We start from the raw sequence: 24,086 nt of genomic DNA, 5'->3' as shown, positions 1-24,086 counted from the left end.
CTCATTTTGGAGTAGGGCATTGTCTATGTTGTATGCTGCGGGGGTGAGGAAGTTGTCTACCACATGTTTTAGTATTGAATTTTCTAGAACTACTTGAACCCATTCCCTCTCTCCTCCACTACCCTCTCCTTTCTCCTCTATTTCCTTCCTACTCCCCCCTTTTCCTCTAAATATCTTTTCTTTGCTAACCCCCTCAAAAAGACAATGACAGTCACCTCATTCTCCTCCTCACTTAAGGAAACATGCTCTATTCTACTTGCAACTGAGTTATAATTAATATCCTCACAGTACCTGGCTTATAAAACTAAATGCCATCAAATGTATAGCTGTCCACTGGTGATAATCCTAGCTGCATTTTTTTTTTTCCTTTTCTGCCAGCTTTTGTCACTACCAACTTTAATACTTACTATTTTTGTCCTACTGTTTCCTTTGCAGATTTCTACTTCAGTACTGTAATTGTTATTGTTTACTGTTTATTTTATTTTTATTTATTTATTTTTTATTTATTTAACATTTGTTGACCGGGAAAGTCCGATTAGGTTCCACAGATCCTGTTTTCAGCGGAGGCCCGGGGAGAAATGCTATGGAGCTTTTCTCCCCAGGCCTCCGCTGAAAAAGGGCACTAGCTCAGTCAGACTATCCTGGTCAACAAATGCCAAATAAATAAATAAATACATTTTTTACCTGTTTTAGCACACCAGGTAATTACAAGTCCAATTTCTTGCTGAAGAGTGTGGGCATCAGAGGAGGACTTGACAATGACATCAGGTTTGCAGTTGTCTTTGAATTTGTTTACGTTGAAGTCTCAGTTCATGGTCTGGAAATCAGAGAGTAAATGCCAGACAAAATGTTTCCCAGTACCGAGCCTTGCAGGGCACCGCTGGTGATATTCATACTTTTCAGAGAGGTATCTGGCCCCTGCAGTGTGTGAGCTCTCTCTTTTAGACATGTAGAGAGCTTGCAGATTTATTATATGAACTAAATGAGGTAAATTACATTTAGTTGGTAGAGGTGCACAGCGTGACTAAATGAAGTTCATTAAATAATTTAGGTTAAGTTGCCACTATGAAAATGGGCAGCATAGAACTGCTAAGGAAATGTGAATTGTTAAGGATGAGCTGTGTACTCCATCTGCAGCATTGTTTGGATAATGCAGTGCAGCTATAGGTTACTTGGTATAATACGGCACAGCTGTAATTTGCTAACGACTATTTGGAGGGCACTTGGTACACAGTACAGCTTACAGGGGGTAGCTGGTTGCACTTCTCTGTATCACTATTTGCACAAACTATTAGGATTTGGGAGAGTTAGATGATATAACACAGTTATGGATCAAGATACCTGCATGTATACAGTACAAGTTGCAGCATGTAATGCATCTGTACAGTACACATTGCAACTCCGATAAAATAAGTGCACCTCTGAGCAAAAACAGACGATTTATAGCAACACAGACAAAAGCTAAAACAGCTTAATCGAGCACACTGGCCAACAGCACACACTCTTCAAGGTTCTACAGGAATATAAGGCATAGAAAAGCTTGGTTTCCTGTCTACTGTCACTAGCATAAACAAGAAGCAATTCTTACCAAGATTGCTAGAAGCACAAAAAATTTATAGCTATCCAAGCCAAAAAAAATAAAAAGTTATTTAGGATCTTGCAGAACTCAGTATTTAGTCAGTCTAGAAGAAATAAGTCAATCTAGATTAGGTTACAATCTAGAACTTAACAGCTCAGTATGTAGCAGTTTATACACACACAAAAAAAATCTTGCCCTAATTTACTAAATGACATCAAATGTTATCGACATGTATTTCACTTTTGAACTCAGTTTCATTGCTTTGTCAGTTTTAAACATCTTTGCCCATGTCTTATATAAACCTCTGGTCTTCACTGAAGTGTAATAATTGACATATTTTATGATCTTGGGAAAAATTCATAGGTTAGTACTTCAACAAAACATTTTATGTTTGTAGCAACAAATAACAAATTGCAAATTATGCTTCACATACTAAACATATTGTACTGTTGTATATATTTCATGTCTGCCTATCTGCATGTGTACATTTTCCATAATGTTTTTGTGCTTTCTATGTTATGTATAAATATAATTACTGTATAATATTATTAATGGCATTCTGTTACTTGTCCATTCTGACTTTACTAGTAAACAAGTGAAAATAAATAAATAAAAAGTAAATGTAATTATGGAGTGGTTGCACAAATATATTTTTAACATGTTGTTATTTATTACCATTATGATTACCCGCTATACACTTTGATCTTAGTACTATCTGTGTGAGCTTTTATTACCATTTATTTTATAAGTAAAAGCATATTATCATATAAAAGTAAGGGTCTGGTTTAAAATGATGGTTCTATAAACCAGATGTTTGTTAAGTCCATATCCTCTTTCAAAAATTTCCAGTAGCTTCTCAGTTTTCAGTTTCCATCCCATGTGATTCTGCATTGATGGTCTTTCATTTAAACATTTGGAAGGTAAAATTATGAAGTTAGACTTGGCCTGCATTCAGCTTCTTTTGTTTTAACTTGTTTATTCTTGATGCTGCTACACTATCTGCATCATAATATAATTGAATTAAAGAATTTGTGCAGAAGCTGGTTAGAAAATACTGTTTATACCAGAAGATTAATAAGCTTCATTTATTATTTGTTATGTCATTTTTCCATCAAGAAAGCATAAAAATGTGTTACACTCTGTGCCTTCAGCTTCATGGGATTGCACTCTCATGCAGTGTAATAAAATTGAGTCCATTGTCCATTAAAATAAGATCATTCAGCATCAATAAAAATCAGAATTTATTCTTCAAAACTGAGATTTTCAATCCTCTTCTTTAACTTTCGAATGTACACTGCATTAATAAGTTGACACAGATTGCCCTCCTGGAAGTTTCATTTTCTTTTACAAATCATTATGCAATTCTAACCTAACACCACTGCATAGTAACCTCTCACGTAAGAAATGTACTCCCTGTGGCACATGATAAACTGATGTTCATGTATAAGCTGCTTTCATTGATGGCCTGCTGACAAGTAATACAATAATGTTTTATCAACTGACAGGAGACTGCAGGTAAAATCTAGCCTGAAGCCTGGATTGTTCTCCTCATACAACAGGAAGGAGTATCCTTTAGTATAAAGTATATTGAATGAATTATCTCTGCTAGCAGTGTAGTATTTTTGTGGTTGTTATTAAACTGTACATTTTAATTTAGTTATTTGGTTTCTTTCTTATTATTTATAAATGTCCATGCTGTGTTCTAGTGTACCTCTAGCACAGTATCCTTACTGTTTTGTAAATAATTCAAAACTACAAATTGAGAGACAACTAGTCATGTGAACTTTTAGTAAGACTTTGCAGTACTGCACACTTTAATGGTTACTGATTTAGCAGGTCATTTTCATTTAAATGTTTGATTAATATAATATTCCTTTTCTCTCCTATATTTTTACTGGAATGGTGTGTTTAAATACTTTAATATCGGAAATTCATTGGTCAGGGATTACAGCTTAAAAACATATGGCAGCTATCCAAGAAGGAAGAGAAAACACTGGAGTGTTACTTAAAGGGAATGTAAAAAATACAGTAGATGTTCATCGAATTCCTTGCTACTGACAATCCGGGAAAAGTTCAATACGGTAAGGAACTTTCTATAACAGTTGTTGTTTCAGTAGTGCCACTGTTTCAGATGTAGCCTTTGTGGCCTAGTGTCACTTCCAGAGCTTTACATTTTCTACCCTCTGCAGGCATTTTCCACTTCTCAGAGATGTGAGGACACTTCCACTGCAGTGCAAGAGGTAGCAACCCTTATCCTTGGCATAGACACCATGGGATTGTGGTTTTATAGAGCACCATGTAACCAACATGGCTACTGAAGGTACCCCAGAAATGGCATGCTCTTGCAGACTAGGGATTATGCAAATACAATAATTCTAGTTTATCAGGACTTAGTTGACAAGAAGAAGTAAGAGACGTGTGTGTGTGTGTGTGTGTGTGTGTGTGTGTGTGTGTGTGTGTGTGTGTGTGTGTGTGTGTGAGAGACGTGTGTGTGTGTGTGTGTGTGTGTGTGTGTGTGTGTGTGCGTGTGTGTGTGTGTGTGTGTGTGTGTGTGTGTGTGTGTGTGTTGGGTGTTGATGAAGTAAAAATCATCCAGTCCTTAGTTGCCTATAATTTGAAAAGACTGGATGAAGTGAGGGAAACTATACCCTAACAGAGATTGTACCTGAACATCTACTTTTAATGAAAGTACTTTATACTATATTATGTTCTTTATATGGATTGCTTTAGTAGAAAACATTTGGGAAGATTCCCAAGGTCTACTCAAATATAAAAAAGTTTGTCTTTTCGCAAAGGTCTTGCTGAAAGAACACATGCAGAATGGCAGTGGTAAAACATGCCCTGAGATTGGAGAGCATATCCATATTGTAGTGTTTTAAAAAGATATGTTCAAAGAACCAACCATTTTCACAGAGAATTCCCTGCATGTCTATCTCTCTGAATAAAGCAGTCGTAGCTGCTGTGGTTTTTCACTATCACTCAGTGACTTGCCAACTTACAAGACAGGAAGGAACAAACTCACTGAGCACAACTAGTCTGGAAATCAAGTTGATGATTAAATTATACACAGGTATTTTTTTGCAGGAGGGATAGCCCTCTTGCATGCTCCACCACCTCATGAATTTATGCGTGTATATATATATATATATATATATGGTTCTACCTGACATAATCGAAACCACACAACACCGACAACCACATCACCCGACACCACATATTAGTAGTAGTCCATAAACACGAAAACCACATAACCCGACAAATAACTAAATACAAACAACCACAACATACAAAACAAAACAAAACAAAACATCCCCATTCCACACACCACACACACACACAACACAACAACAACAAAACCTCACAAGCAACCTGCTAACCTACCCTAAAGGTCCGCTATATCGCACACTATCGCACCCCTCCCCTAACCCTAACCCTCCCTAACCTATTAACCGCCCGCCTCCCTCCTTCCCTAACCCCTAAAACCTTCCTTATCGCCCTAACTCACCTAACCCTAACCCCCACCACCTTATCCCTCCAGACACCCCGGCCACTTCACCCTTAACCTCCCTCATCCATCGACCACACTACCACGCACCACACATGCATCCTTTCCCTCAGCAGGCACATCCGGCGCCGTATTACCTCATCTTCGGTCTTGTCGATGTTCTGTGGTCCAGTTCTCTGCCCGTCTTAGCGGTCTTATATATATATATATATATATATATATATATATATATATATATATATAGGAGAAGTCTCTATAATAATGAATCACTGTAGAACATATTTTGAAATCATACCAACAGTGCTATCCTATGGAAAACAGTGATTGTGGAGTTAAAGTTTGACAGGTTATGCTCAAGTTTAAACCTCACTGAGTTTGCTCTTCATGAGTTGAGCAGAAGGGCAGCCCAGATGTGGACTTGGAAGAGTGCCAACTAAATGATCTAGCAAGGTTTTTCCATGAACAGAATAGCAAAAGGAAATAGATGAGGTAGATATTTTGAGAAAGGATTCCCCTCCTGTTTCACAGCAAACAAACAAAGGAAAAAAGTTGTTGTGACTTGCTTATATTGTTTCTGTGAGAATAATATCTCAATTGATGGTGAAATGCCCAGAGGGAGAAAGATTATTTCTTCCTTATGCAGAGGTTTAAGAAAGAAGTCTAACAGCTGAACTGCCTCACCTAAATCTGATTCTGTAACCACGTTAGATATAAATAAGGGGTTGGTATATAAGCTAACACTATAACTGAGGAACATCAGGTAGGGATGTCCACACATAAGCACCTGGAACTCAGATCCTGAAGTCTAGTGTCACAAACAATAAAACCACAACATTCCATGTCAGGTAGTTGAAAGGGTTAGAGACCAGTAGTTCAAACTGGGGTGTGGGTTTACTTTTCTGTTACAAAATTCAGGTCCCATTGTGGAGTCACTGCTTTCTTCAGGGGCCCTAGATGATCGGCCTCCTTAAAAAACTTCTTTACTAGCAATTCATACTAACAGAGGTAAACAGGCAGGCTGGTTGGCATAGCAAGCAAATGCACTTTTACTGATGAATAAACTAATCCTGTTGAAAAATGAAACAACAGGTGTTGAAGAATTAAAGGCACTCCCACAAATCTGGGAACCTCCTTCTTTGACACCAAAAGGAAACCCATCTTTCATTTAGCTAGGCAGATGTTCTTTTAATGAGGTATCTTAGCTTCCTTAATTATTTTCAGCATGTTCTTTAAGAAGTAAAAGTGATTAAGTGGGTAAAACAGTAAACTTTTCTAAGCTGTCAGACTGAAAGTCTGTAGATTTGGATGTATCAAGTAAGTTCCCCTTGAGCTGGCTCAACAGGTGAGTCAGGTTTATAAATTTTTCCATTGTAATCTGTATCAGTAAAGAGAACCCATGTTGTTTCAACCAGAAGGGTGCTGCTCAAATAAGGATCAGTCTTTCCACCCTTATCTTTTGAATCACCATGGAGAGAAGGGTGATTAGAAGGAGAGTAAAACAGAATATACATGCTCAGTTGAAGAAGAGGGCATCTACTAGTCAAAAACTCCATGCATGCTGCTCTGAAGCAGAATTTCCCCAACTGTCAACATCCATTCAAAAGCACCCTAATTTGTCTTACAAAAGTAATTGGTCAGGTCATTCTGCTAGGATGGGATATAGGAAGTCCTGATGGTCTTCTATCCTTTCGGTGCATTGTTCCACACCTGTATAGCCTATCTGAAAAGATGCTAGACTTGTGTCAGTCTTTGCTTATGAACCACATCGCAGTAGTACTTACTATAACAAAATATATGACTAATGCTGTCCAGAATGATTTGAAAACTTCTTCATCTCTTTGACACTAATTTACCTCCTGATTTTAGTTGTTGTTCCAATTGCCCTAAACTAATAAGTTAGATAAGTAGATACCATAAACCATATATGATCCATCTGTCATCAGAGTATGGGTTTTGAATCCTTCTTGAAGGGAACACCAAGACTGCACTTCACCTGTTGAGTCTATCATAAGATTTTTTGCCTTATCCTGAATCAGAGAAGTATGGCCTTCTTCACGGTTTTAAGTGAGGTAGCAACAGGCATTCCAATACTACCACTATAATTTTCTCATTTGCAGTCTTGAGGAGGGACTGTTAGGAAGAACAATTCTACATACTCAAGAATACTCAAAAATTCTTTGTTGTCATGGTGTCACTTTGCACCATGTTCAGTAGGAACTGGTCCAGAATCTGCTAAGTCCTGAGGCAGACACCTGAGTGATATCAACAATGTCCCCAAGAGCACCTCTAGCTTTGTTTTTTTTAGATGGTCTTGGTGAGACTGAAAGCAAATTCCAGGTTCTAAAGTCAGTTCAAAGTATAGATTATAGCTATCTGCATCTCCTTGTGAAATTAGAGCTGGATTATGCAATCATTCAAGTAAGAGTATATGTAAATGTCTCTGTTTCTGATATGTGCTATTACTAGAGATGGGCATTTTGTAAAGACCAGGGACACAGGAACTAAAACAAAGGGCAAGAAGGTAAATGTATAATGGGATTTTCCTGCCTTGAATCTGAAAAGGCATTGATGAGATAGTGTCCTTCAGATCCAGATTGACCATTGCAACCTGAGTAAAAAGGAGAAGTAAAATTACTTGCAAGGGTAACATTTTGAATCTTGGCACTTTCAAAAACTGGTTTAATTTGGACAGGTCAAGAATTTTCTTGTAAAGGCACCATGGCACTAATGGATGGAACCCAGATTGTAAACAATGACTCAAGATAACATCTCAGGCTGTGTTGGAGTTGGGGTAAAGGAGTGGATTTGAGTGGGCTTCCTCAACTTTCCTATCCAAAGCGAGGGGTTGGGGTAATTGGGTCTATATTATATTCTGGAAAGCCAACAATGTCGAATCTGAGATTGTCGACATGAGAATATCGAACGCTCAGAATCTCGAGTGTGCAAATGGAAATCTCCGTAAGGGGAGATTTCCAGTTACAGCAATGTAGTGCAGGCTCGGAGTTGGTATATTTAAGTAGCAGGGAGTGTGTGGGGTGCAGCCCCCCACATGGGGGGTGCAGGGGGGCTTGCTCTTTTTTCTTTTTTTGTTTTTGTGTTTTTATAAAGTCGACGTTTGAAGACATTGACCATATGGTGTCGACCATATGTTGTTCGATGTTTTCAACCATCGATCTTATAATATAGACCCAGGGTATTGCATGTAATAAAGACACAACTTGATAGAGACCTGAGCATGTGTCTAGCTGTTGGCAGGTTGCATGAAGGTTTGAGAGAGCTGATTGCATGGGCAGTGATGTCTTTATCATAATATTCACTTCACTTGCTAGTGATTCTCTTCACTATATCCTGAAAATTCTCACCACAGCCACATGTTTGGTGTCAATCCCTGGATATGGCTTCTCTTAAGAGGAGAAACAGCATGTCTTAGAGGCTGTAGATCATGAGATTATTCTCCATAAAGAAGGAGGAGACACCCACAGGGTCATAGCAGATTATAGACTGGACTCCCTTTTCACCTGGATAGACTGTAGGTATCCATGGCAAAGAAAATTCTAATGGTTTAATTGTGTTAAGGTAGACATCAGCAGCAGGAGGTAAAGAGGAGACTAAACGTTTGATGAAAAAAAATGACGAGGACCCCCCTCACCTTCATTTCCCTTTCAGGTTGACTTGCTACTTAGCATTTCTGACAACTCTTCTTCTTTGATTGCTTTTCATTGTATGAAGTCAGTAATAGGGCCAATGTTTGGAGTGATAATTCCCGCTGTACATATTTAAGCGCACATGAAACATTTTCAACTGCCTCTATTTTTTGCTCTGTATCTCTATTTTATAAAGATCTTCTGAAATGGGTATTCGAAGAGTAACTCTCCATACTTCAATGGATTAAATCGTCATGCCTTTACATACTCTGGCATGGGGTGAATCGACAGTCATGTATGAATCTTAGTCAAGACCCTGTGGCAACAAACCTCAGTGCTGCATTGATTGCTTTATGTCTACATAATATGGAATGTATATCCACCTGCATAACTAGCTAAGCACATGTGAGGAGTGCTTCAGTGTAGCATCAGTGGTCTTTTCTAATTAATTCAAAAACTGTTGGAAGACTTCATCCTAAAGTTTAATCATGCAGGTTAACACTCGATTACTCTGAATGTCATAATTTCTGAAGTATATCTATATCTTCCTCTCAAAATGGCTAAAGTCTTCACTCTTACAGCCATAGGGAAGGGTATTATAGATTGGAGCCTCACTTGGCTCCCTTAACAACATCCATGGACACCACTGCTGGATCCATCACTTGGTTTTTGTAATGACAGCTAAAGTCCCTATAAAATAGTTCAGGCTTGTAAGAACAGGCAAGGGTGGTTGCCAGTCTCGTTCTGGGGACAATGTGCTAACAGCATCCAAAACAGCCTCATATGGATGAAGAATTGCCCGTTTTTTACACGTGTTTAGGCCCAATATGTTGAAATGACATTTTTGTTCGCCAGAGATTGATCTGCCTTCCCATTTGAAATGACTCCTCATAATGGAAAAAGTCTGTCTAAATGAGATGTCTTCTACCATATATGTTAGTTGCATAGATATTTAAGGACTCCATACATGTTACAGGAAAAAAAAACTTGGCTTAGGAAGAGAAGGTGTGGGAGATGTGATGATATGGAAGGGGGGAATTGTCATATATTCTAGTCATCTGTGTGCATTCAAATTTTTTAGAATGGTGTTATCTTGCACTGGGAATTTATTTTTGGGAAATCTGTTCCATGACAATTGGAATTGTGTTTATCTGGACTTCATGGCAAGAGTGAGAGTTGGACATGGACAGAAAAAACTCTTCTTTTATTAGGGGGGTAGGTCAGGAGTAAGTTGGCTTTAGCCTGAGATGGCATGATTGATTGGAATAGGGTCTGTATTGGGAGAAACAATATAAGAACATATCATAGGGTGCTTAGTGCTCAATAAACCAGGCAGGCTAAACAAAGGATTGAGGAAGTATGGGATAATGTATGGCAATATTACGGATCATGAGCTGAGTATAAGTCTCTTTGTTTATTTGTATATTTTATTGACAGCAATTCTGTGCATAGTTATATTTTCAGAGGGTCCAGCCTGCAACATACCTACTGGTTATGTGTATAGGTTTTTTCAGTTGTTATAATTGGTGAGATGTGATGTCTTTCTCTTGCATTCTGATACAATGTATACCTCATTAACTGTTAAGTAATAAATCAAAACAAAAAATCAAGATGCCTTCTGGTGGGGTAGCAGAAGACAATGTGTTCTCATCATCTCCTAGTGTGGTACTCATTTCAGTATAAGAAACCAAACAAAAAGCCGGTACCCCTGATGGCAATGAAACGATAAAAATCCAATAGTCCAGTAAAGACCACGAGATGCTCTTAAAAATAAAAATATGATGTTTAAATTCTTAAAACCATAGTATATTATATAGTGTTCTACAATGTCGCTTACAGTACTCCCAAAAGTACAAACAATATATCTGAGCTATATTTAATGCCCCATAAATTCCCATCTGCAAAAGTAAGTGTTGTGATCCCCATTTTATAAAAACAGAACATCAAATCTCACGATCGCAGTAGTAAAATGATGTTTACAAGGCGTCAAATAGATTTTTAAAATGTTCTAAAAAAAGCAAACCCAAATACACATAGCGATCATAAATCTTGCTGAAAAACGTGGCTAAAAAAATGAAACGAAACAGTGCATCATCATCGCTACTTGAGTAACTGTTCACAAAGCACTTGCTGACGCCTAGAAGATTTTCAGCGATAAACTAAAAACAAAAGTCTCACAATCATGTAGAGGGCCAAAGCTACTATCCTCTCTCTGTTGGTAGATCATGTAGCGTTATATATTATATTATAAAGTAAGCGTTCCATGAAATAAGGAGGGCTATCTATACAAAACCTACCTCAATATAGCAGTATATAATATTTTCAACGTTCACTCTATAGAGCATAGTTTTTTTCATCCATACATTCATCATATGTCTTATTAAACTAAAGGCACAGATCCTCATGGACGTCTTTCCTATGTTGGCGTCAGACCCACTCCTAAACTTAGATAACGTTGGGTTATATTTTTAAGGGGAAAAGACTGCATTAGGAATATATATATACAATCTCCATTGCTCCTATTAGGAACGGGATGGGGGCAAGCAGTAAGCAATAAATAAAAGCGATGTGGCTAAAGGGCATTATAAATAGTTATTAGATAGGTTAAAATTTTTTTGTATCTTTTACACACCAAATATATATTGAAAAAGATGTGTGAATGTGTTGCCTTCCCTTCTTCCTTCAAAAGTTCACAATGCTGCATGTGGGCATTTAATTTATATTCATAAAAACTATTTGGCTCTATGTAATCTTCTCTTTTTCAAAATAAGATGGTTTGGATGACATAAAACCTAAGCGTATGTGTTGCCCCCCTCATTTTATGATGATGTCTTTAGCATTTAGTTCCTGACCGTTCTTTTTCAGCATCCTTTTAGTTCTCCCCTAATAAATAACACATGCATTACAGTTTAGCAACATATACTATATTCCTACTTTCACAAGTGGTGTTTGTATTAAAATAAAAGCACGTTTTAGTCAGTGGTGTGTAAACACCGTGTCTTCTTTATGAAAGGGCATTTTTTACACCCCCCACACATGGTGTTGTGTACATTACTAGGTGTTCTATTAAGTGTTGTGTGTGGTGTCAGGCCTATCGGTGTTAAGTTTGGCACTAACTTCATTCTTAACCGTGTTTTCATTAATTTGAAGAACCAACTGTTCCAACAGTCTTAGATATCTCAAAAATCTTCTCTTCATATCCTGTATTCCATGTTCATATTGGGAATAGTCAGAGTTGAGTCTACATTGTTAAATACATGACGGGGGTGCATGCTACGCTATGTAGTAGATTATTTCTCTGACAGGCCTTCCTATATATAGAGGTGTTGAGCATGCCATTCAGCATCCGACATCACAGTTTAGAAAATATATATTGTAGATGACCTGTTTGTAAACTATCTTGAGTCCACCACTGAATTTTTAAAATTCACTATGAACTTTTCTTATGATCATTTTTAGAAAGGGGTTATTATTATCAAATTAATGAAAACAACTGAATTTTAGTAAGATGAGCCTAGAGGTTAAAAAGCAATGCAAAGACGATGGGATATTCTAGTGTCTGATGTACAAGGCAAGATAATTCCATCATGCACTTGTGAAAGTAGGAAAAGACGTGTCAGGAGAGCGGATAGACCCTGGTCTCAATGATAAAGTTCGTTCATTGATCCATCAGACCAGGCTATGTTTAATATAGATGCTATAAGGGTTAGACCCGACGATAATAATTAGTTTTACCTTTATAATGCCACCTTTGTAGCCACACATATTTTTATTTATTGACATAAATACTGTCCATTGATTTATATAATTTATGTTAACTGTTTGATATACTTAGTCAGTTGTTAGAGGGATGGATTCTAAATATCTTTGGTCCAATAAAATACATTTTAAAATATACTTAGATGGATGATAGCATGATTAACCATGATTAAACGCTTAGAGTGGGTCTGACGTCAACATAGGAAGACGCTCATACGCTTACTTTTATAATATATATAGAAGGTAGGATAGGGCTTTGCCCCCTACATGATTGTACTTTTTTTTTTTAGTTTATCTGAAAACGCATCTTCTAGACGCAGCAGTGCTTTGAGCGATGATAGTGCACTGTTTTCAGCTATTTTAATAGCGACGCTTTTGCAACCTTGTGAATATACCATCAGGCTTACTTGCGATCTTAGATTTATGCCTAGATCGCTATGTGTAATTGCCGAAAGTTTTAGAAACATTTTAAAATCTTGAATAACACATCATCAAGTTTACTTGCGCATCGTAGATTTATGCCTTTTATAATATATTTGATGTTCTGATTAAATAGCCTCGTACTCGCTGATGATTCTATGATGAGTACCTGTTTACATTTGTTCAATGAGAGTTGTTTTCATGTTTTATAAAGATTTTGAAACAGTCTGTTAATGTTTAAGAGTTTGAGAAAGCCTTATGGCAAGCCTTACTCATATTTTTATGAATAAAACACATTAGTATTTTTATAAGGAGAGCATCGATGTCTTTACTGGACTATTGGATTTTATCGCTTTACTGCCATCAGGGGGTACGGCTTTGTTTTTGTTCTATTATCTTCATTCTGTTTGTGACCGCTCTGCATTGGGATTGTGACACTCATTTCAGTATGTTGACAGTAAAATATAAACCTTAGTGATGTCTTTCAGCATCATGACTGGATCTTCAGTGTCCATGTTTGGTTGTATTGGCCATACTGATGTGTCTAATACTGCTCCTGTGATGACGCTGGTTGCCATCTCTGGTATACATAACATTATTGTGCTCCACATTTGCTGCATTTCTGCCTACACAATTCCTTTGACATCTAGTTTACCTTTATATATGTAGTAAAGCTGCTGTATATGTTTTGGTATGGGCTGCTCCTGTCAGTTGCTGAGTAAATGCAGATGTGGTTTGCCATTCTGTTCCCAGATGTGCAGCAGCACTGTGTGTGTGTGTGTGTGTGTGTGTGTGTGTGTGTGTGTGTGTGTGTGTGTGTGTGTGTGTGTGTGTGTGTGTGTGTGTGTATTTTATGTCACTATCTGTGGCCCTGCAGCATCGTGATTAAGCTGTATCATTCCTGTTGGCATTTAATAGCCATTTTCTGAACTTGTCCTTGCACGATGTACAGTCCAACTTCTGTGTTGCCACAGGCTATCTTCCATCGCTCCGCCCTCCTTTACTGTATGTGACAGACACTATCTTCTGATATGTTAGGTTCTGGTATCTTGCATGTTTAGGTTTAATGGAACATGCTAGTGTGCTGCATAGTTCTCATTGTTTTACATTTTTGTTGTGCATATATTTTTATATTATGCAGCTGACCATCAGCATACCGTGGTGCCTCTCATTAATCACTGACTTTATTTATCTTTCCTAGCCCTCCCAGAGCTACGTCCAATAAGTACTGGAGATGGAGAAAATATCAAGGCATTCCAGGTCTACATCATGCTGCTGCTGGGAGTATTTTACCTATTACTGACCCTCCCCCGTGCATGACTGTTAACATCCAAGGGATGTACATGCAATCAGGATATATGGCGTATTGTTCTGCCACCATTGCAACTCAGCCAGTGTCACCAATTTAATCCCCCTGTTGGGCAATGTCCCATGTGTATAACCAGATTCCTCCTGGAATGAAACACATGCTGCATCAAAGAGCATGCCCTCTCCCTGCATGGACATGCCCATCCATCCTTCTTTGCCAGCCCCACAGACACCCAAGTCAATAATTGAACTTCAATCGACTGGTCATAGTCAGGGCTTTATCCCTCAAGACCATTGCAGTTCCACTCAGTCTTTAAGTTTCCCTGTACATCTCCTCTGTCTGGCACACTAAGTGTGTTGCTGTACCTGTACACTGTGATCTTCTTTTTTACTCTGTGCTTTATGGATTCATATTGGACAGAGGTTTTATCCATGACTTGGTTTGTCTCTCTTTCTGTCTCTCTCTCTCTTTGCCTTTTTTGGATTGCCTTAGTAACCATCAAAAAGCACATGGTTCGGTTGTGGTTTATCATTCTGGTTCTTTTTATTAGCATTTACACTCAATAGCTTTGCAGAATTAGTATAGTATCCACTGGTGTTTCTTCAGGAACTCTAGCAAATATGTAATTGTTTCATTTCAGTATATACTGCTATAATTATAACTTTATAAAGTTTCAAATCTGTGTACATTTGCATGAAATCACACATTTCTATTGAGAACTGCACTGATGAACAGAAAGCCATGGATAAAAAAGGATTGTAGTAGATACTGCATTAGATAATGTACCAGGTATTGTTTGTTTATTCTGATATGTTTATCTGATCTTCATATATTCAGCTATCAAACAAAGAAACATAAATATTCTATTGTCGCTGCACTGGGACATGTGCAATTTGTTTTTGTTTATGTGAATCATCACTCTACATCATTATGAGAAAGTGTACAATTCCCTGTAGAAAAATAATTTCTATGAGCATTTTTATAATAATGCAGCTTTATTTAAACTTAGATTTTTTTTCCTTTAAGACGGCCTCACACTTTAAACTGTATTGAATATTACATCATTTGCTAACAATATATGTTTTTGGATTCCAACAGTAAAAGAGCAACTATATCAGAAGATATGCTAATTTGCAAGGGATAATAATTTGTTCTTTATTGAATACGGAGACTAACAGTTATATTTTGGTTTATGTTTTACTGTAACAAGTATTGCATCTTCTGATTTGGTTCATATAACAAGCACAATATTGTTTAGGGCAATATTAAATTATCAAAATGCAATCAAATGTAATAGTGAAAATGTATGTCAGAAAGGAAAAGGACTTTATAGCCTGATCTATTATGAGGTAGCACACAATGTAGTAAGGCATTTCTGTACAAAATCCTCACTTAATGATAACCCATAACCCAACAAATTCCTTAAATCTCATGAACAGATTACATTAAAATGTATAATTTGACATGTTTTCTGCTTAAGCTTCTACGCAGGTACTTTTCTCAAAATTAGGGGACTGTATTTCTTCAACTTCATTTCAAAGGCAAATGGAGTAAGTTTTTTTTTTTTTATTTTGGGGTGAGTGTAAATAAAAATAAAAATGCATATTGGAAAGACTCCTGTACACTTATGCATTTTATAAGAATCCCAGAGAAGTCGCCATTAAAGCTCATAGAGTCTGTCAAATAGTGTGTTTAATTCCAGATTTGATTGTCTAAGAAACATTAGCAACACTATAAATGGAAGAATTTCTGTTAAGTGAGTAATAGCCAGAACCCATAAAACACATCCAGTGTTTACTCTGTTTATACCTGGAAGTGGTGTCTGCAATTGCTCAATGTCATTGATTTAAAACTTATATGGTTTTAAAAGGAAATGTCAACAAAAGAAGTGGGACCACCAAACAATGATCAACTGCACATGCCTCTGACAGAACACGAATGGCTAGCATCAAATATAAAACAGTGACAAGCAGTACTGTTAAAACCAAATGATGCACTGTGTTAGTATTATGGCTTAGACCTTCAAATGCATCACATAATTATCACTGCCAACTAAATGGTGACTGTCAAACAAAAGGAAAAACACCTTCAATTTCATCCCGTTGGTACTGATTTTAATAAGTATCGCAGACAGATAGAAATAACACATGACACTGAATTGATAGTTCTTAAGTATAGTAACATCCTATCAACTTCGAAATAACTACTATGAGCATTTCAAAATATTTTCGACAACACGAAGCAAACCTTTTCTACTTTGCATCACAATAATTTGTTGCCACTAGAAATAGCCATGCAGCTTGTGTTGATATTAAATGTATTTGTATGTGTGTTCAAGCAGACAGGCATGGTGAAAGAGGAACGTTGAGTAATTAATGATTTTAGAATTATTTGTTATAATACAGAATGAAAGGATAAATTTAAATACATTTTTTAAAATATTCAGATACATAAGTAAATTAAAGTTGGCTTATCTGTACAAATAAATGGACACAAACTAAGTTACAGAATCTACATAAACAAAAGACAGGAGGGTTACCCTAAGGTACAGCTTCCTTTAACTCCTCTTTTTAGAATAATGGGAAATACAAGTTAAAAACTGAAGTTTAATCTCTGCTACAAACATTTTGTATGTCTTTGTTTTCTTAGATAGCTTGTTTACATCAATCTGTCTGATTCATAGGTCTGCATCCCCTTTTCTAAACTAATGGTACAGCCCTTTAAGGTAACATTATCATCAGTGCAGCAAATGCAAAGCATACAGCACTTCTGGTCATGTGCACAGTGTATGATGTATCTATTTGAGATAAAAGCTCAGTTATTAAATGACCATGTCATTCTTCGTGTTAGTGTCTCATTCTTAGCACTTACTACATTATTTTAGGATGCTGTATGCTGCAGTGCTCTGTTCTAACACAGAAGGATTGCTGACATGCAGTGCTTACAGCTACCTCTTAACAATGACAGTAATATGCAAATTGATATATTTATATACCCTTTAGATAATCTCTATTACTGGCACAATTCTAACATTCACTTCTTGCATTTTTAGCCTGTAAACACTTCTAATACATCATTGTAGTTTCATTGGGAAGCTGCACTGATACATCAACAATGACCACTTTAAAGCATATGTATTATACAACGACCCCCCATTAAATATTCAAAAATGTGCACGCTGATTGGTCAGCGTGCACGTTGTAAATCAGAGTTATAGTAATGGAAAAAGGTCCGGTCGCTCGGACTTTTTCCATTACTATAACTCTTTTTTTCACACTGTTTCACTATGTTAAACGAGTTTAACATAGCGAGACAGCTTTAAAAAAGGCAACGGAGATTCTCCGTTGCTTTTTTAAAGCTGCCTCGCTATGTTAAACTCCTTTAACATAGCGAGACATTTTGTAAAAAGCAACGGAGATCTTGCTTTCTCTGTTGCTTTTTTCAAAACTGTCTCACCATGTTAAATGGGTTTAACATACCGAGACAGCTTTAAAAAAAAGCAACAGAGATTCTCCGTTGCTTTTTTTAAAGCTGTCTCGCTATGTTAAACCCATTTAACATAGCGAAATAGTTTGTAAAAAGCAACGGAGATCTTGCTTTCTCCATTGCCTTTTTCAAAACTGTCTCATTCTCCATTGCTTTTTTTAAAGCTGTCTCGGTATGTTAAACCCATTTAACATAACAAAAACAGTTTGTAAAAAGCAACAGAGATCTTGCTTTCTCTGTTGCTTTTGCCCACAGTTCTGATGTACTGCGTAGGCATACGCTTGCACAGCACATCAGAACTGCCGCAGAATACCATACAGCTGCGGAAGGGCAGCAAGGAGGCATTATACAATGCCATTATTTAAGAAAAGTAATTTTTCTTTCTTAAATAATGTCATTGTATGATAGCAATAACCCATTTCTGGGTGTGGGTAATGCTGGATTTACCCACGGTTGGCTTTGTTTGGCCACTCGGGCTTCGCCCTCGTGACCAAACCACGCCAACCATGGGTAAATCCAGCATTACCTACACCCAGGCGTGGGTTATTGCTATAATATTTACCCTTCTTGCAAATATAACTCTTTTCTAGTTGGTAGAGGAATAGAGTGGGTAACAGAACCACAGCTGTAACACTGCAGAGGTGTATACAACCTCCTTCTTCATACTTTTTTTTTTTCTAAGCACATATAAAACTACATATAAAAATACATCCATACATCTCAACTTCTGTGCTCAAGAATTCTGGAGAAAGTGAAAAACAATGTGGGAATAAAGGCCCAGAATCAAGGACAATTTTAAATTTTTGCTTTAATTCATTTACAAAATAATGTTAGTAATAAGAGGCAAAATCAGGGACATCCTATGAAACCAGGGGAAAAATGAAAGGTATGATGAGTCATGAGCATGACTGATGTAAGCTGCCATATTTAAACCAGTAATGTTTGTTGATTTCCCCAGGTGTCAAAGCACTTTGCTTTCCTTCTTCCACATTGGAAGCAACTTGCTAGTCTGATTATTAATAAAAACCCAAGTAAAGTTTGCACAGTAGGAACAATCTCCCTGTCTCCCAAAAGGGTAGCAAGTTGAAAGAATTGCATTTGGAGCAGCTACTGATCAATGGCTAATTGTTAAATTTACACTAAATACAGATAATTCATGTCAAAATTTGCTTTAACATAAGTAAGGCAATGAGTAGTTAGTCTAATCTACATTAAGATGTCATAAGATTTTAAACAAAATTAAATGTTTTGCTAAATGGGAAATCATAAAGATAAACAAACCTGTGTGAATGCCAGTTTCATTTTTCCCTGAAAACAAGCAGCTTTATGTTGATGTATTCACCACCTCACTGCAACAATAAATTATCTGACAATTGCAAATGTCTGAGAAAATGCAAGAATGCTATATCAAATGAGTCTTGAGCAAAGATACAAACATTGGTAGAGGTGGAAAAGTCTCACATTGACTATATTCCATTGAAGACATACAGGTGACACAAAATTCCTTCTAAGGATAGTCTATAATATTAATGATACTTTCTTTTGGTTCCCTAGTATAAAAGGATAACACCTTGACTTTGTCATTGTTACACCAAGTTAATTAGTAGCTAGGGCACTGGAGGAGACACCCTGCAGGGGTCTGCAAGAACCTTTTAAGGAGAAGGTGAGGGCAAGCTGAAATCACTACTGACAAAGTAAGGCATTTGCTGTCACTGAGGAGAGCAGGATCCTGAAGAAGAATCACTCTAGATGTAGGGGGGTTCCCTTGATATGCAAATAATAAACTCAGCCAAGGGATTTGTCTGACACACAAGGGCAAAGATAAAGCTAACAATAATTATTAAACTGTAAGATCCCAGTCGACAAACAATAGTGTCACTGTAATCGCCTCACCTCCCTGCCATGCTACAGAATCATAACTTGCTCTGCCAGTATCCCAGCCTACTAGCCCAACAAGCCTACAACATTCCTAGGAACTGGTAGTCCCATGTCAATGGAAAAAACAGACAAAAGCAGGTGTGGACCTGAAAGAGGCTGCAGCACCAACAGGAACCAGTATCCCATTGCTGCAGACCCAGAAGAGTAAGCCTGTTCAGTGATATCTGGGAAACATCTGGTCCTCAGTAGTACAAGTTATTTATTGAGTATAATAAAAAATGTATAATACTGAAAAACATTTAGGCACTTCTATGCAAAACTAGTAAAGTCTAAACATTTAGAAAGGTCAGTAGTACAAAACTATAAAAAGATCCATAAATTTGTTTATAGAACACTTCACTAAAGACTGTTTGACAATAACCAAATCATAAAAATGGGCATTTTCCTAAAACCATTCCTCTCCATTACCCAAGGCGGAGTAATTTTAACAAAGTTACATTTAAGGGCATGTAGCTAGTTTCCTCTACATTAGCTGTGTACAGTTAGAGTAATTTATAATCCAATTTGACAGTGACTTTACAGTCTTTGACAGATCATTTCCTAATCAGACAAATCACAAATGTTTATAAGTTGCATTATTTGGTTTCTAGACATAGTAAATTATAGAAAGTGGTACATTTTTTCACTGGAGCAAGATTTTGGTCACTAAATTGAATCAAATGCAAATGTCTCTGTACAGTAAAGTAATTGCACAAGAAATCTTAATTAACTCATAGCTGATAATAATTATTCATCTAAAGGATGCATTTAAAGCAGATTTCTTTGAATTTTGGTATAAAGAAGGGATGCCGAATATTTATTCTCTAAGCATTAGTCTATTGTACTCTCTTATTTTTAATAATTCATTGTGTGTCCTTAGTAAAATGTGTTCTCCTGATGTAAAAAACAAGAAATGTAATGCTCTTAGAAATAATCTGCAGTGTGCAGTTCTTGAAGCACCAAACACTAAACATGTTCTATTACGACAAAACAAAACATTACTGGCAATGACATATTTGCAGAGTGTTCAGTATGTGGACATCGCATTACCCATTTTAGACATATATCATAGGTGTGCAACTGATTAAGACCTGTTTGTATCCACCTGATTGAAAAAAAGGAATAAATAAAAGGAACATTTTATATTGCAAAGAATTATACACCATTTAAATTTGGAATAACAGAAATATGAATCAATGTAAACTTGATGCGGCTAAAGATGAGATGACAAGTAGTAAACTAAAATAAACTGGAATAAGCCATTTTCCATCAGATAATTATCAAAATACCCACTCTGGACAGTAATCTTACAGAGGAAAACTAAGTAGAACTTATAGTAAAAAAAAGTTTTTTAAAAACAGGGCTTAGACACAAATCAAAATAATAGAATGCTCTCAGTCAGACCTTCATCAATCCAGTGATACAAGTTCATGCAATGGGTATCAGAATGCTAAAGCTGGTACTGCAAGACTAGTTGGGTTAATGTACAAGTTTAACCTTGGTGTACAAAATTAAATGGGATAAGCACAGACCAGTAAAATTCTGCAAACATAAGTCAATGATTATAGCAAATACTGTGTGTGTGTGTGTGTGTGTGTGTGTGTGTGTGTGTGTGTGTGTGCATATATACTTCTGTGTGTGTATATATATATATATATATATATATATATATATATATATATATATATATATATATATATACACATATATATATATATATATATATATATATATTATATATATAATATATATATATATATGTGTATATATATATATATATATATATATATATATATATATATATATATATATATATATATATATATATATATATTGGTCTATGTCATTTGATCGAAAGACCACATCTGGGGGGGGTGTTGGGGGAATGAAGCCCCCAAACTAGTTTCCTTTAAAAAAAGAAAATAACACAAAAAATACAGATTTTAAATGAAAATAGGTTCACCCCCCACACCCCCCAGTGTGGGGGACTGCACCACCCATCTATATATACCAACTCCAGTGTTGCATGACATTGGGAAGGGGGACAAATCCCTGTTATTTGCCTTGAATATGGGTTTTCTATCAAATGAAATTTCGATCAAATGGGTTTCAATCAAATGGTCTTTCGATCAAATGAAGTAGACCCATATATATATATATATATATATATATATATATATATATATATATATATATATATATGTATATATGTATATATATATATATATATATATATATATATATATATATATACACACACACACACACACACACACACACACACACACACACACACACACACACACACACATATATATACACACATACACATATATGTATTTGTATTGTCGGATCTACTTGAGAAAGCCGAAAGCTGGGAACACCGACAATGAAATACCCGACAATGCAGTAGGCCGACAAGTCACAAACCCGACAAACCATAACCCCGACAAAACACAACATCAGCATAGAAAGACATCTGCAGTCACGCCAGAATGAAAACACAGCAACTAACTAAAAAAAAAAAAAGAAAATCAACTTACTTTCACAAAGCTAGCCCCCCTGCACCCCTCGTGGGGGGATTTACCCCCCCACACCCCTGTAACTTTAATATGCCAACTCTGAGATCGCACTACAGTGCAGAAATGGTTGTCTTGCTTGTCAGTGTTTTGTGTTTCAGAGTTTCCAGTTGTCGGCTATTTCAACAGTTGGCCTTCTGGTGTCGTTCATCTTGTTGTCGGTCTTCTGGGTTATCAGCCCTATCAGGTAGACCTGTATTGTCATAGTATGAAAGAGTGAACATTTTTTTCTGTTGTAAAAAAAAATGAACTTGTGTATGAGTGAATGTTCTTTTCAACGTTATTGTTGCCATTAGCTTTTTATATGAGATTGCATTGTAGTGGAGTAAGGGAATTTGTTCTTACCCCTGTTGTGGAATCATGGTGTTTGTACTTATAATTGGAAAGGGTTGTGGGGGGGCAGGGATCATGACCCCTGCAAAAAATAATAATTTAAGCTTTTCATATTTTTGATTTCTTTAGCCTTGTTCTAAAGGGATCAGTCTTTGGACGTCCACTTTTATGAATGTTCAATATTTCATGAGATACGCATGTCGAAAATATCCATATGCAACTGATTGAATACAACTGGTCCAGCAGCTGCCTATTACAAATCAAACAAAAAAAGAAAAACATTGAGGAGAACTCATATGGCAAACTGTTGGACTGGAACTGCTGCCTCCCCAACCCAATTTGAAGGAATGTCTTGCACAGGCTCCAGGTACTGCACCAGAATTCATCCATTAAACTTAATGAGAGATTTTGTAACACCATAGACATGACTCCATGAACAGCCACCATTTATAATATGGTACACCAAATGCATTGTCTGAAAATGCTGAGGTCCAGTATGTGATGGACTTTGTCCTTCACCTACCAAATGAAGAAGAGACAGAAGCAAAACAGCCATCCCTGTTTTGAATATGGGAGAGCCTCTATGACCTCTTTCATTAACATAGTCTAGGCTTAAACCAAGAGCAGAACTTAGTGGAGTCCTTTCTGGAAGACATATCTAAGTCCTTAGACTTGGTTAACTGTAACTACATACAGAACTTGTAAATGAATATTGATTCCTCTCCATTCCATAACAAACTTGGAAAACTGTCCCCACTGGACTTCCCCAGATTATATTCAAGACTAAAATGGCCGGGCCAGTTAGGACATCATCTTGGGTGACTTAACTAGCACATAGGGTGGTAAGTCCATGAATTATTCAAAGGTACCTTCCTTTTGAGATAATTACTTCCAGAATTTGAAGGTGTAGAAGATGTTGGAGGTACAGATGCATAATAAAAGTACACTACAATGGTGATGACTTGTTTCCTTCTTAACCGAATATTCATCCTATTCTGAAAGCACTGATGAAAGAGGGTTTCCATTCAACTGGGCATAGAGAATGTCATTTCTAAGCTCCTTATTCAAGGATGTAGGAGATGTTGATGTGCTTCATCCAAGCCTCTGATCACCTGCCAAAGTAGAGTCCTCTCTATTTGAGGATGCGTGCAGGATCTGTAGTGTCTTGAAGGCTTTGATGTTTTTACATTTTCTTACATTGAAAAATGCATTACAGTTTTGAATTCAAATGATTTCTTATTGTAGAACACAAACTCTGCAGAGAAAACACCAATATGGTGGCATTCCTGCAACTCATGCACCGCTGCCCTCATTGACTATCTCTGTGCTGTTCCTTCTGCATTTTCAAGCACTTTATGCCATTCAAGATTTGAACTTTGTTTTAGTTTTTGGTGTTGAACAGGCTATAAAATGAAAATTTGACTCATCTAGATCGAAACTGCTAATAGGTCCTAACGATTTTTTTTGCATGTAGCTAGAGTAAGCCTCACTAATAAGTATTATGTCATCTGCTTCCCTGGTTCATGCAAACACAGTCTGAATCTTACTTTTTGTG

Source organism: Protopterus annectens, chromosome 8.part1 (assembly GCF_019279795.1).
Source record: "Protopterus annectens isolate FY-2018-M chromosome 8.part1, PAN1.0, whole genome shotgun sequence".
Taxonomy (NCBI): Eukaryota; Metazoa; Chordata; order Ceratodontiformes; family Protopteridae; genus Protopterus; species Protopterus annectens.
The sequence above is the reverse complement of the archived record's forward strand: the minus strand, read 5'-3'. Positions refer to the sequence as shown.